Source organism: Saimiri boliviensis, chromosome 20 (assembly GCF_048565385.1).
Source record: "Saimiri boliviensis isolate mSaiBol1 chromosome 20, mSaiBol1.pri, whole genome shotgun sequence".
Taxonomy (NCBI): Eukaryota; Metazoa; Chordata; class Mammalia; order Primates; family Cebidae; genus Saimiri; species Saimiri boliviensis.
The window spans coordinates 32,736,648-32,751,887 of NC_133468.1; the positions used below are offsets into that span (position 1 = coordinate 32,736,648).

The 15,240-nt window shown below is 49.8% G+C and overlaps 1 protein-coding gene across 9 annotated transcripts in view; it reads left to right on the top strand.

Annotated features, from left to right (window-relative positions):
- Window positions 1-15,240, top strand: part of CUX1 (cut like homeobox 1) — a 471,463-nt gene that overhangs the window by 99,883 nt on the left and 356,340 nt on the right. The gene's annotated exons all lie outside the window — the stretch shown is intronic.

Here is a 15,240-nt window from a genome sequence, read left to right on the forward strand (position 1 = left end):
TCGCGATCGCTTGGAAGGGATCTTAGGGTGCTGGTGCATATTCAGGCGATGCGCCGGGAGCGTTTCATTTTCATCAGACCGAACGCGCAGCTGGCGGGCAACCCGTTTCTTTCCCCTGATGTCTTCAGTCCCATTTCCAGCAGAACGCGCATGCCACCCTGCAGGCCGTAGGGACATGGCACTTGATAGGTTGTCTGGAAATGTGGAAAGCAAGAGCTAATTCCAGGTGCAGATACTGGACGAGTTGGGTCTGTAAGAACACGTGGGCAGGTGTGTGGGTGTCTCAGCCCCTTGACTCCATCCCAGCCCTGTCCTGTGTGGCTTGGCATGCCACCAAAGTCCATAAGGGATCCTGTGGGATGGAAGGTCCTTGGGGCCTGCTTCCCCGGTGCTGGGCCAGGCGGAGTGTCTGAAGGCTGCGTGCATCTGGGCATAGCAACGCGCCTAACACTTCCCGTAAAGCAGACATTTCGCCTGCTAGGCCTGTTAAATGCCTCTCTGTTTCTTGAAATACTCCATAAAGGGCAGTCGAAATGTGCTTTTTACATGCGCCTATATTTTCTCTCATGAGTATGCATTGCGGGGGACAGTGTTGAGTTGCCAGGGTGGTATCTTTCTGCGCGTTTACTGGGTCCCTTGTTCCTTCCCTGCGACCCCTATTAAGGGCTCAGTCAGAAAAACAAACAAACAAACAAAAAACCCCAAGAGTGTTGCAGGCACAGGAGCAGTTGTGGGAATGGCTTTCGGGGTGACATCTGCCAGATGGGTCCCGATGGCATGGCCTCAGACCCCAGCCCCTCCTGCACCTTCCCCTTGTATGGAAGGGGTCGAGTCAGCCCACAGCTTCCAGGCTTGGAGAATCTTCTCTGCAGCCCTTGGCTCCTCCATATAGGACATAGGAACCGGCCTGAAGGCAAAGCTCCTTTCTGGGAGAGATACCCCTCTCTTATACAGCCTGGCTGGGAAATTACATGTGAATTGCATTTTAAAAAGCAGACTCATTTAAAGTGTTTCAAAGGAGGCCTGCTAGTCAAGGGAGTGCTGGCGTGAATCATTATGGAAAACAAATTAATAACTTTCTGTCTTCAGAATAAATACTTTGGAAGAAAGTTTGGTAGCAGAGTCGAAAGAAGGCAGGCCTTGGCCACAGAGGCAGCTGAGGGTTCAAATCTCACACTTGCTGCTTGCCTCGGCCTGCCCCTAAATGTGGGTGTTTCGTGTTTCAGGAGACCAGAAATGCAAGTTGGAGTCACTGGCTTGGGGGTTGCTGCCTTCTCTGCCCGTGCCGGGGAGTGAGGGATTCTGTTCTCCACGTCAGCCTTGCCATGAGTAAAAACAGGAGGAAAAAGAGAGCTGGTGACACAATGTCCTTCTTCTGTCGCCCCCAGAAGCTTCAGAGCAGACTTTCCTGGAAGCGCTAAATGTGGGGTTTCCTGAGCACTTGTCCTTGACTCAGTTTCCCCAGGCCAAGCCCCGCCACATCCATCTCACGGGCTCCTCTTAGGGCCGTCCTGTAGCTAGTGGCTGGCTGCCGTCCTGTACGGTCACTCCCCTTTCCTCGGTGACCACATATCCGGAGGTTTCCACAGAAAATCTTAGAGGTTTGGCCGGGCGTGGTGGCTCACGCCTGTAATTTCAGCACTTTGGAAGGTCGAGGCGGATGATCACTTGAGGTCAGGAGTTCGAGACTAGCCTGGGCAACATGACAAGGCTCATCTCTGTTATAAAAAGTAAAAATTAAAAAGGAAACATTTTATGAATAAAAAAAAAATCTTAGAGGGGCAAGGCCATCCTTCTGAGGCCACAGACAACGAATACGTAAGTGTAATCAGCCAGAGAATGAGATTCCTAAGAGGCCTGGATTCCCAGGTGTTCCTCAAAAGTCCCCAACTCCTGGTGACAGCAGAGGAGGAGTGTGTCCCCCTCCGGCCTCCCCATCCGTCCCTTATGCTCGGCGGATAAATGCCGCTTGTACTGCGCTGAGCCCTGTCCCTCTATCTTGGCTTTGGGTCGAATGGCACATCGATTACTCAAAGGCACCTGGCCTTAAACTTGGCGTTTTTATCTCCTTCTGGTCCCAATAAGTGGAAGAGGCTTGGGGAGGCGGCAGCCTGGTTGTTACCTGCCGCTTGGGACATTTCTTTTTGGGACATGTTTTTAGACTCTGTCTTCATGGAGAAGGGGGTCCGAACTCACCAGGAAGGGGAGGCAGAGGATGGAAGGTCACGGCCTGCTTGGTCCCGAGCCTGCCACTGCCAGCGGGCGTTAGGGTGGCGCCCACTTCCTCATCTTTCACTGGAGTAAGGAGAGTCTAACGGCGGCATGCGGTCCTAGTGAGGCGAGGCGGCAGGAGCTGGCTGTAGGCTCCTGCCCTGCCAGCCTGTGCACTTTCTTATCCAAGAGCCAACCTGCATGGGAAGTCCGAGGCAAGACCCGCTTCACTTGTGCCAGCAGCCAGAGCCTCCTGCTGGAATTTTTTTTAATTTTTTTTATTTTTTATTTTTTATTTTTTTGAGGCAGAGTCGAGCTCTGTTGTCCAAGCTGTGGAGTGCAGTGGCGCGATCTTGGCTCACTGCGATCTCCGCCTCCCGGGTTCAAGTGATTCTCCTGCCTCAGCCTCCCAAGTAGCTGGGATTACAGGCGCATGCCACCACGCCCAGCTAATTTCTATATTTTTAGTAGAGATAGAGTTTTGCCGTGTTGGCCAGGCTGATCTCGAACTCCTGACCTCAGGTGATCCACCTGCCTCGGCCTCCCAAAGTGCTAGGATTACAGGTGTGAGCCACCGCACCCAGCCTTCCTGCTGGAAATTTTGAAGTCACATAAGGCCAGAGCGATGGTGGGAGCTGGGGGCTGTGGCTGGAGTGTGTTGCGTGTGTAGGAGGTGGGTTCCCAACAAGGGGCAGGTGTGTGGGGGCTGTGACAGCATGTGTGTGGAGCCTCAGCTGAGCACCTGGCCCACGCCCCAAAGGAACATTGGGCCACCATTTGCTTGCGGAGCCACCATGGCCTCGACACTGGTTGCTTCCTCTGGCCGCACTGCAGGATTGATAACTAACCAAGGGACAGTTTGACACCTGCCATGGAGATGACGTCGAAATGTTGCCCGTGTAGAGACGAGGCTTGCTTAGAATTTTCTCCCATAGGGTAGGACAGCCTGGCATACCAGGAGGCCGGTGTCCTCTTCCCTACAGATGCAGCCGCAATCATCATGGCCTCATGCCTTCCAGGGCACAGTTGGGTGGAAATGCCCACGTCTCCCTTTGTTCTGGGAAAGGAGGAGAGGTTCCCTGCTGTCTGATGAATGTCTAACATGTTCCACGTGTAGGATGAGGTGGGTTTGGTGGGGAGTAAAGTTTCGTTTCCAGTCAGAGATTTCACCTTCTAGACTGGCCCTTCCCAGATGTGACTGGGAAAAGCTCTAGTCCAGGAGGAAAGGTGGGCTCTGATGGGGAGGTGGCCGGGGAGGGGTGCTATGTGGTGGCTGGGACTCTGACAGGTGGGAGAAGCCACAGGGACGTTAGGAGCTGAGCGTCAAGATGGCTGAAGCCTTGAAGGGTTTTTCTGGGGACAGGGTCGTGCTGTGTCACCTGGGCTGGAGTGCGATGGCACAATCACAGCTCACTACAGCCTCGAACTCCTGGGCTCAAGTGCTCCTTCCACCTCAGCATGCCAAGTAGCTGGGATTACAGGCACATGCCACCGCAACGCCTGGCTAGTTTTATTTTTTATGTTTCTTTAAATTTTTCTTCAAGACAGAGTCTTGCTCTGTCACCCAGGCCAGAGTACAGTGACGCGATCTTGGCTTACTGCAACCTCCGCCTCCCAGGTTCAAGTGATTCTCCTGCCTCAGCCTCCCAAGTAGCTGGGATCACAGGCACCCACCACTACACCCAGCTAATTGTTTGTATTTTTAGTAGAGACGGGGTTTCGTCATGTTGCCCAGGCCGGTCTCGAACTCTTGACCTTGTGATTTGTCCTCCTTAGCCTCCCAAAGTGCTGGGATTACAGGCATGAGCCACCGCACCTGGCCATAGTTTCTACATTTGTAGAAACAGAGCCTTTTGCTGTTGCACGGGCCGATCTCAAACTCCTGGCCTCAAGCAGGGTCCTCTCACTTCAGCCTCCCAAAATGCTAGGATTACAGGCACTGTGCCTGGCTGAAGGTTTTCTGTTTAGAATGAATATTTAAAGTTTCAGTTTTATATCATTAGATTAATGTATTTGTCACGATTTGATAGGGTCTTTTTAATCTAGAAATTGTAGTTAGTTTGAAGAAGGTTGCAATTATTCTGCAGATAAAATTGTGCGAATTTTTTTTTTAATCTAAAAAAAGAGTCCTTTTGAAAGAAAAATGTTTTTAAATGTTCTAACTGAACATTCGTTCCCTATTGAATAAAGAATCGATCATGGAACACTATAGCAGTGGAGTGTTTCTAGGGTATATTGCTTTCTGTGTTTCTTTTTTTGGGAATACAGTAGCACAATCAGAGCTTACTGTGGCCTCCATGTCCTGAGCTCCGGCGAGCCTCTCCTTCTAGCCTCCAGAGTAGCTGGAACTACAGGTGCGTGCCGCCACACCCTGCTAATCTTACGTTTTGTAGAGATGGGGTCTCACTTTGTTGCCCAGGCTGGCCTCAGACTCCTGGGCTCAAGCTAATATCTCCCACGTTGGCTTTTCAGAGCGCTGGGATTACAGGTGTGAGCCACTGCACCCAGCTCTGCTTTTCGTATTTCTTACTTCAGGTGACTTACTAGCTGTGTGTCTTGGGGCAGATACCTCCAAAAAGCCGTGTTCTGTCATCTATAAATAATGGAACAATAGAGTCCCTCTCACAGGGTTGCCATGTGCACATTTGTGTGTATTTAACCCGTGTGCCTCTATGTGAAGGGGCTACCCACAGGCCTGTCCATAGAGTTTAGCTCATGTTCATTATCTGTATTAACCTGGGAATACTCACCTTGTAACTCACGAGATACTGTGGATTTCTGTTCCTCAAAGCTAGCTCGGGGAATTCTTTTGTCGTATGTATGTATTTTTGAGACAGAGTTTTGCTCTTTTTTTTTGAGACAGAGTTTCGCTCTTGTTACCCAGGCTGGAGTGCAATGGCGCGATCTCGGCTCACCGCAACCTCCGCCTCCTGGGTTCAGGCAATTCTCCTGCCTCAGCCTCCCGAGTAGCTGGGATTACAGGCACGCGCCACCATGCCCAGCTAATTTTTTGTATTTTTAGTAGAGACGGGGTTTCACCATGTTGACCAGGATGGTCTCAATCTCTTGACCGCGTGATCCACCCGCCTCGGCCTCCCAAAGTGCTGGGATTACAGGCGTGAGCCACCCCACCTTGTTGCACAGGTCGGAGTGCAGTGACGCAATCTCGGCTCACTGCAACCTCCGCCTCCTGGGTTCAAGTGATTCTCTTACCTCAGCCTTCTGAGTAGCTGGAATTACAGGTACCCGCCACCATGCCTGGCTAAGTCTTTGTATTTTTAGTAGAGATGGGGTTAGTAGAGACCCCATCTCTACTAAAGAGACCACGTTTAATAGAGACCATGTTGGCCAGGCTGGTCTTGAACTCCTGACCTCAGGTGATCCCCCTGCCTCAGCTTCCCAAAGTGCTGGGATTACAGGTTTGAACCACCATGCCCGACTTTACCTCGGGCAACTTGAAAAAAAACAACAAATATAGGTAGTTTCAGCTTTTCAAAAGTTCATTTGTGCCCAGGCATGGTGACTCATGCCTGTAAGTTCAGTGCTTTGGGAGGCTAAGGCAGGAGGATCGCTTCAGACCAGGAGTTTGACGCCATCCTGGGCAACATAGTGAGATTCCATCTCTACCAAAAAAATCAAAGGATTAGCCAGGATGGTGGTGTACGCCTGTAGTCCCAGCTACTTGGGAGGCTGAGGCGGGAGGATGGCTTGATCCCAGGAGGTTGAGGCTGCAGTGAGTTATGATCGTACTCCAGCCTGGGCAACAAAGTGAGATCCTGTCTCAAAAAAAAAAAAAAAAAAAAAAAAGAAAAGAAAGTTGGTTTGTAATCACAGTTAATCATCCTATAAATATTTATTCAGCACCTTCCATTTGCCAGACAGTTTGGCCCTGGGAATAAAACCCTATCTCCATTCTTAAAAAAGTTTCTTATCTTTCTTAGCAAGCAAACAGAACCCGATGGTAGAGCCTGTTAAGTGCTGGGATAGAATGCCTGGAATCTTCTGACTGCAGATTTTCCCCACAGAAACACTCTTCTATCAGTGGTGATAGCGTTCTTTGGATAAGCCACATATGGCTCAGTAACCCTTTCCATAGATAAACAGTTCTGCTTTTTGAGCTTTCGTTCTTAACCTTTAAAATATCACTGAGAGTTAAGGACCTATGCCCCTGAGAAACGCACGTGTTCGCAGTTTCTGGGGAGCTCCCCGCCTCATCCATGCAGCCCTTGTTGAGAACACTGCTGTCTGGGTCCATAGCCCTCCTTGCGGCTCGCCATTCCAGGAGAACCACGTGGTCACCTCCCCCCTCCTCCTCCTCCTTATGCCCTGGGGTGGAAGAGGATAGAGGAGGGAGGAGACGGAACTCTAGAGCTTCGGTGTGGGTGATGATGAGTACCAAGGCCTGACTGCTGGACAGGAACAGGGTGTGCCTGGCCCTGGACTGCGCGTGCTGGGGAGTAGGCGATGGATGGAGGAGCAAGGCCACGGGTGTGACAAGGGGCTCCACGGGCTGGCGGCAGGGGCAGGCACCTCTGAACTGGGCTGGCCACAGTGTGTCAGGAGGGAGTGGCAGCAGCTTCCTGGAAGTCTGGTGGTGGTAGAATCATGTGTGCAGCGGAGGCTGAAAGCCCAGCTCTTGGAAACCCCAGGAAGTATCTCTTAGCCTTTCCATTTGCCATTTGCTTTTTCTGTGGCTTTGATCATGGCCGGACTCCGATTTCCCTCGTGTGCTTCCAGAGTGCTTCCCTGGTCCCCGGTGCCTGTGGATGGGCGAGCTTGGACGCTCCCGGAAACCAAGTTATTTCCCATCAGGGATTGTGAGGAAGATCGCTCTAGGGTTTTATTTCTCAGCCTAGGAATTGCTTTTCCAAAGTTTGTCTTGGGGATCCTGCGGCTGCTTCTCGGCCAAGCCAGGATGTGAACCCAGGCAGTCTGGCCTCTGTGACAGGCCAAACCTCCAGAGCAAACACGAACAGCTTTGTGCAACGGAGGCCCTGGAGGCGAGGTCACAGGAGGTCTTGCAGTGGGTCGGCTGTAGGGAGTTAGTGGACAGAGAATGGCTGGGCAGGTTGGAGTCCAGGTAACCCAGCATGGCATCCTCCCTGGAGAAACCCGCAGCGCTCCTGCGACATGGGCCTTGCTTCAGGGCTCTGCGATTTGCCTGTGATGTTCAACTCCAATAAATGGTCATCTGTGTTAGGCTTGCTTCCAGAAAGAGCACAGGGATGGTTCGGGGTTTTGTTCTGCTCCTTTTCAGTATGGGAGGAACCTTCCCTGATGGGAGGAAAGAGAGGAGGAGAACCACATTCCTGAGATGCTGTGATTTTATCTTGAAACCATCCCTGGGCCTCATCCTTGTGACGTCAGTTGCCCCAGTCCTACCCCAGAACGCTTCTTGGGTGTCTGTTTGCAGAACTTTGCCTGGTTCATTTTTGTCTCCTCTAAAACAGACCCCGTTGCTATGGCTCGGCTCTCCTGGTCATTTTTGCCCTAATGTATTTTTGCGTCCACATTTCTTGATCTCTGGAACGTTAATCCCAGCGATGCCTGGTCCTCAGTGCTACCCATCTGTTTCTGTGCTTTCTACATCTGTCCCGCTCAGACGCACGTGATGTCGTGCGCATGTCTCCATCCTGACTCTTGTTGGCTGCGGGGCAGCCCTGACAGTCCGGGATGCCTGGCTCAGCTCGCCTAGCTTGTGACAGGGAGCACCCTCTCGCTGCTCACAGAACTTCTGATTCACTCGCTTTTCCTGTCCTGGTACTAACGTCTTCCTCTGCCCCTTCTACGCTGGCCTGGCGCATTTCTCCGATTTCTCAGTTGCCGGGTAGCAGTTGTAAAAATTCAGAGTTGGGAGTTGTCTTGAGATAGGAATCTTTCCAAGCGCCATCGTCAAAATGGGCTAGATCTGTGGATTCCTTCCCGGCCCTGGCAGGCGCGGCACACCGAGGGAAGGGGGTCCCTCCTTTTTATTCATCGGGATGCACCGTGCGTGGGGTAAGCCAGGAAGCCACGCGCCTCATGCCATCTCTGCCAAGGTGAGGAAGACAGAGGATGGGAAGACGCTGCGAACTTTTATGATTCGTTTTTCACTCTCGGTGAGAAAAGGAGCTAGCAGGATGGGTGAGGGAGTGGAGGGGTAGTAATATATAGTTGTGGCCTGGGCCCAAATGCATTTAGTCACTGCCTCGACAGCCTTTATATAGACACCACCAGAGTGACTCAGCCTGGAAAAAGAGAGTCACTTAAAAATAAAGTTGCGACTCCAGTGGACACGTGGTGCACAGGCTGCCCCGAGGTAGTCGCCACGGGGCCAGGCTCTACATGCCCTGCAGGGCCCTGGGCGAGTCAGGTGATGAAGTGTGGGCGATCATTGTGATCCCATTCTGGAGTTGTCGTGAGGATTTAGCAAAGTCACATATCATCCCTCATGACTTTTTTTCTTTTTCTTTTTAAAGACAGAGTCTTGCTCTGTGGCCCAGGCTGGAAAGCAGTGGCAGCTCAGCTCACTGCAGCCTCAACCCCCCAGCCTCAAACGATCCTCCCGCCTCAGCCTCCTGATTAGCTGGGACTACAGGCGTGCACCACCACACCTGTTTAATTTTTTTTTTTTTTTTTTTTTTTTTTTTTTGTAGAGATGGAGGTCTTACTTTGTTGCCCAGGCTGATCTCAAGCTCCTTACAGGCGGAACCACGGCACCCAGCCCTTGGTGCCTTCAAACACGCAGCAGCATCCAGGCATGATCCGCTGCTCCTTCCTGTGTTAGCCTTACCCACTGGAGTCTAGACCAGGTGTCCCCAAACTTTTTACACAGGGGGCCAGTTCACTGTCCCTCAGACCGTTGGAGGGCCGCCACATACTGTGCTCCTCTCACTGACCACCAATGAAAGAGGTGCCCCTTCCTGAAGTGCGGCGGGGGGCCGGATAAATGGCCTCAGGGGGCCGCATGCGGTCCGCGGGCCGTAGTTTGGGGACGCCTGGTCTCGACTCTTCTCTGTTATCAACAAATGTTGTTTTACTCCTCACTAGAATAGAAAACCACTGCACCCAGAAGAGCGACAACCCCAGCGCCATCTGCTTATATCACGTTGAACACGTTGAGTTGGCTTCATTGAAGACCCACAGCACTGATGTGACAAAATGGGGCTTTTTTTTTTTTTGAGATAGAATTCTACTCCATCACCCGGGCTGGAGTGCAGTGGCTCAATCTCGGCTCACTGAAACCTCCACCTCCCAGGCTCAAGCAATTCTGCCTCAGCCTCCCGGGTAGCTGGGATGACAGGCATGCGCCACCCAACCCAGGTAACTTTTTTGGGTTTTTCATAGAGGTGAGGTTTCACCATGTTGGCCAGGCTGGTCTCAAAATCCTGGCCTCAAATGTTACACCGGCCTCGGCCTCTGAAAGTGCTGGGATTACGTGAGCCACCGCACCCAGCCAAAACAGGGCCTTACAGAGAAGGACACACCAGATACATCCCGACAGTCATGGGCCCCTCAGGAAGGAAAGGAACAGGGGCGGAAGGCTCCAAGCTGGGAAGAATCTGGGGCTCAGGTTGGTCACATGCTCAGGACATAGTACACCCCCCCGCACACAGCAAGCGTCCTGGGGACTTGGGAATCTCGCTGCGATACCTCTCTGAATCCACGGCTCAAACACAGTTCGTTTGTCCCGTTTCTAAAGCATAAAGATCCGCAAGGCAGGAGCTGTGTCTCCATCCCGTTTTTATTCAGCCCTGTACCTTGAATAGTATTCCTCGGCAATTAGTGACTGTCGCGTAGAAAGTCCCATTACATTTATAGCATTCATGTAGGAATCTTTTCTTTCCGAAACAAAAGAATTTTTTTTTAATGTTCATTTCATCACTCTGTAAGATTTATTTAACTTTTTTTTTTTTTTTTTGAGATGGAGTCTCTCTGTGTCGCCCAGGCTGGAGTGCAGTGGCGCCATCTCGGCTCACTGCAACCTCCGCCTCCTAAGTTCAAGCGATTCTCATGCCTCAGCCTCCTGAGTAGTTGGGACTCCAGGCATCTGTCACCACGCCTGGCTAATTTTTTTTATTTTTAGTTGAAATCGGATTTTACCATGTTGGCCATGCTGGTCTGGAAATCCTCTTGAGTGATTCGCCCACCTTGGTCTTCCAAAGTGCTGAAATTACAGGCGTGAGCCACCACACCCAGCCCCTCATTTTTCAAATAGGTCGATACATTTATTTTGTGCAAAGTTAAAAAAGAATTCAAGAACTGCCTTTATTTGACAGTTCCTCAAAAGATGAAACCTTGTGTTACCCTGTGGACCAGTGATTCTACTCCTAGGTTTATATTCCAAAGAAAAAAAACATGTACCCACAAAAAGTTGTACACGAATGTTTATAGTGACGTGATTGAATATTGCCAAAAAGTAGTGAATTGATTAAAATGCTATACCTTTACAATGGAATACTATTTAGTCATGAAAAGGAATACAGTACTTGATAGATCATGGTTGAACCCTGGAAGCATTATGCTAAGTGAAAGAAACAAGACACTAGTGTCACATGAGTCCATTTGTGTAAAATGTCCAGAATATGCAAATCTACAGAGATAGAAAGTAGACAGATTAGAGATATTAACAGAAAATAGATTTCTTTTTCTTTTTCTTTTTTTTTCTGAGATGACATCTCACGGTGTCACCCAGGCTGGAGTGCAATGGTACGATCTTGGCTCACTGCAGTCGCTTCAAGCAATTATCCTGCCTCACCCTCCTGAGTAGCTGAGATTACAGGTACCCGCCACCACACCTGGATAATTTTTGCATTTTTAGTAGAGATGGAGTTTCACTATGTTGGCCAGGCTGATCTCAAACTCCTGACCTCAGGTGAGCCACCCACCGTGGCCTCCTAAGGTTCTGGGATTACAGGCGTGAGCCACTGTGCCCAGCTAAAAGCAGATTTCTATAGAGATAGAAACTCCCAGAGGTGGAGGGAGAAAGGAGTGAGAAAGGACTGATAGCTGCTATGGGCTTTCTTTTTGTAATACAAAAATGTTCTGGAATAAGACAGTGGTAACAGCTGCACAACTTTGAATATGCCAAATGCCACTGAACTGTGCACTTTAAAACGGTGAGTTGCATGGTATGTAAATTATATGTCAGTGGGGCGCGGTGGCTCACGCTTGTAATCTCAGCACTTCAGAAGGCCGACATGGGTGGATCACGAGGTCAGGAGATCAAGACCATCCTGGCTAACATGGTGAAACCCCGTCTTTACTAAAAATACAAAAAAATTAGCTGGGCATGGTGCCGGGAGCCTGTAATCCCAGCTACTGGGGAGGCTGAGGCAGCAGAATCGCTTGAACCCGGGATGTAGAGGTTGCAGTGAGCCAAGATCGTACCACTGCACTCCAGCCTGGGCAACAGAGCAAGACTCCATCTCAAAAAAAAAAAAAAAAAAAAAAAAAAAAAAAAAAAAAATTATCAATAAAGCTGTTATTAAAAAAAAAAAAAAAATTCAGCCAGGTGTGGTGGCTCACACCTGTAATCCCAGCACTTTGGGAAGCTGAGGCAGATGAATTGCCTTTGCTCAGGAGTTCGAGACCAGCCTGGGCAATATAGGGAGACCTTACCTCTACACCACACACAAAAATTAGCTGGGAGTGGTGGTGCTTACCTGTGGTCCTAGCTACTCAGAAGGCTGAGGTGGGAGTGTTGCTTGAGTCCCGCAGGATGTTGAGGCTGCAGTGAGCCATGATGGCACCACTGCACTCCAACCTGGGTGACAGAGTCGAGACCCCCATCTTAAAAGAAAAAAAAAAGGCCGGGCACGGTGGCTCAAACCTGTAATCCCAGCACTTTGGGAGGCCGAGGTGGGTGGATCACGAGGTCAAGAGATTGAGACCATCCTGGTCAACATGGTGAAACCCCGTCTCTACTAAAAACACAAAAAATTAGCTGGGCATGGTGGCGCGTGCTTGTAATCTCAGCTACTCAGGAGGCTGAGGCAGGAGAATTGCCTGAACCCAGAGGTGGAGGTTGCGGTGAGCCGAGATCGCGCCATTGCACTCCAGCCTGGGTAACAAGAGTGAAACTCCGTCTCAAAAAGAAAAAAAAAAAAAAGACCAAAATAAGTTTTAAAAGAATTCCTGTCTTCATGGGGGTGTGAGAAACCCCGAAGTGGTTTCTTATTCAGTTGTCCTCTCATTCTCTGAAGAAATTCCCCACATAAAAATATCTTGCAAATTTTCATTTTTGCAGGGGCAATTTGGTTTTAAAAAGGCCACTTGGGCCGGGCATGGTGGCTCATGCCTGTAATCCCAGCACTTTGGGAGGCTGAGGCGGGTGGATCACAAGGTCAGGAATTCGAGACCTGCCTGGCCAACATGGTGAAACCCCGTCTCTACTTAGGGGAAAAAAAAAAAAATCAGCCGGGAGTGGTGGTGGCACTTATAATCCCAGCTACTCAGGAAGTGGAGGCAGGAGAATCACTTGAACCCAGGAGGCGGAGGTTGTAGTGAGCTGAGATCGCGCCATTGCACTCCAGCCTGGGTGACAGAGCAAGACTCTATCTCAAAAAAAAAAAAAAAAAAAAAAAGACCACTCCAGGATTTGGCAAAATGAGAAAACCCCAATAATCAACCTGAGTGTTTAATCATTGTAGAGTCACCCACTGTTAAGTTATAACAAGCCTTTAACTAGAAAAAGTTTAAAAATTAAAAGTGAACTTTTAACTGTTACCAATTAAACTCTCTAAGCCAGTTTCTCAACCCAACTCCTTCCTTTTGGGTCCCTCGGGGAGAAGAGATACCTTGAATGAGACCCAGTATTGAATGCAATTTGAACCTAATTTGGGCCTTCCACATCCCAGCAAGACCTTGCCACATGGTCTGGAGGACACCAGTGGGGGCCTGCAGGGAAGAGGAGGTCCCTTGGGCCCAGGGACACTGAGTGTGAGCCAACCCCGGCTTCATTTGTTCCAACAGCATTGATCGTGTTGTGATCTCCCTGGCGCCTGGACAAAAGCTTAACCCCAGTTTCTTGAGCTACAGAAACATAGCCTGCCTACCTCCGTTCTGGAGGCTGAATGTCCAGTCTCGAGCTGGGTGGAGCGCATAACTAGTTAGTGGTAACAGGCAGTGATCCTGAGCAAGGTCACAAACTGTTCTAAGACTCGGACCCCTTACCTATAAGCAGAAAGAACTGGCGCTTTCCCATTTCACCCAGGAGAGTGAAATGAATTTAGATGCGCAGAGCATGTAGCAGGTGCTCAATAAATACTTCCCTTCCTCTCTTCTTTGCTTCCTTTCTTTTACGAGTAGCGCTGAGCCCTTTTCAAGGGCTAGGGGCAGTCAGATACAGCAGGGATGGAGGGGGAAGGTTCCAGATCTCATGGAGATCTGGCAGCAGCCAGGTGAACAAATGATGCACAAGATAATTTCAGGTGGCTGTAAGAGCTCAAACAGGACAAGATGGCAGGGAGTGACCAAGGATGGGTGAAGGTGCTTACGGGGAGTCAGGACGTTTTTTGATCTTAAGAGTACAAAATGACTTTTTGTATCCCCGTCAACACAGCACCGGACGCATGCACACAGACATTTGAAATAACCATCGATGAATATGAGCAAGTTGTTAGCAGTGGAGTCCCCCACATTTCTTCCATGTAAAGCCCTGATCATGTTGCCTCTAACCTCACAGTTACTTTGAAGCATCAGATTCAGCCTGTCTGCTTTCTAAGACCAGGGATACTGTTGAATTTGCCCATTAGAAAATTCAGTTGGCCAGGCGTGCTCACTCATTTCTGTAATCCTAGCACTTTGGAGGCTGAGGCAGGAGGATTGCTTGAGATCAAGAATTTGAGACCAGCCTGGGCAACAAAGCAAGACCCCCATCCTACAATAAATGAAGAAAATAGCCAGGCATGGTGGCACATACCTGTAATCCCAGCTACTCAGGAGGCTGAGGTAGGAGGATTCCTTGATCCCGGGAGGTCGAGGCTGCAGTGAGCTATGATTGCACCACTGTACCCCAGCCTGGGCGGCTGAGCAAGACCCTGTCATCCAAAAAAAAAAAAAAAAAATTAAGTCAATGAATTCTGCAGTTTCAAACAGACTTTTATTTTGTTTGTTTCTTTTCTGGGCCTTTGGCCCAGCAATTCTTAGGTAATTCTTAGGTAATTAACAAGGAGCTAATCTCCCAGTTGCTCTGTTGCTTGTCACTGGAAGTGGTCAGAGCCGTGGCAGGGCTTGGCTGAGGGGCAGCGGGTGGCATCTGAAGACCCTGCAGGCCACGCTTTCCTTCCTGGAGCATCTCGGGATGCCCACTGTGTCTGTCCCCACCCCTTGCTGAAACGTCAACAAGGCCGGCATCCCCTTTCCTTCCTGAGAGCCATGCGTCGCTTCCTTCGCGTGTCCAGCCGTTTTTACAGGGCTATTTTAAGTATAGCAGATGCATTATCTGAGAGTTTAATAACTGTCAAAAGGGAAGCACTGTTATTAGATTCATGTGCCCTGAAATTTTAGTAGAAAACTTGCTGAATTCTATCATGCCTGAGCCTCTTTTTTTTTTTTTTTTTTTTTTTCGAGACAGAGCTTCACTCTGTCGCCAGGCACCACTCTGGAGTGCAGTGGCACTGTCTTGGCTCACTGCAACCTCCACCTCCCGGGTTCAAGCAATTCTCCTTCCTCAGCCTCCCAGCTAGCTGGGACTACAGGTGCACGGCACCAGGTCCAGCTAATTGTATTTTTAGTAGAGACAGGGTTTCACCGTGTTAGCCAGGATGCTCTCGATCTCTTGACCTCGTGATCCGACCGCCTCAGCCTCTCAAAGTGCTGGGATTACAGGCTTGAGCTGCTGCCCTAGCCTGAGCCTCTATTTTCTTAACCCAAAAAACAGGATTGATGATAGCGATCTCAGAGTCATTCCGGGCTAGATGAACTCTTATAGGAATTCAGAACAACCCCGGCACGAGTAGAAGATCAATAAATCGTGTATGGTGTGCGTGTTACCAGAGTCTACTCTTTTGAGAAATTGTGTTCATGCGTGGATTTTAAAGCTCTAAA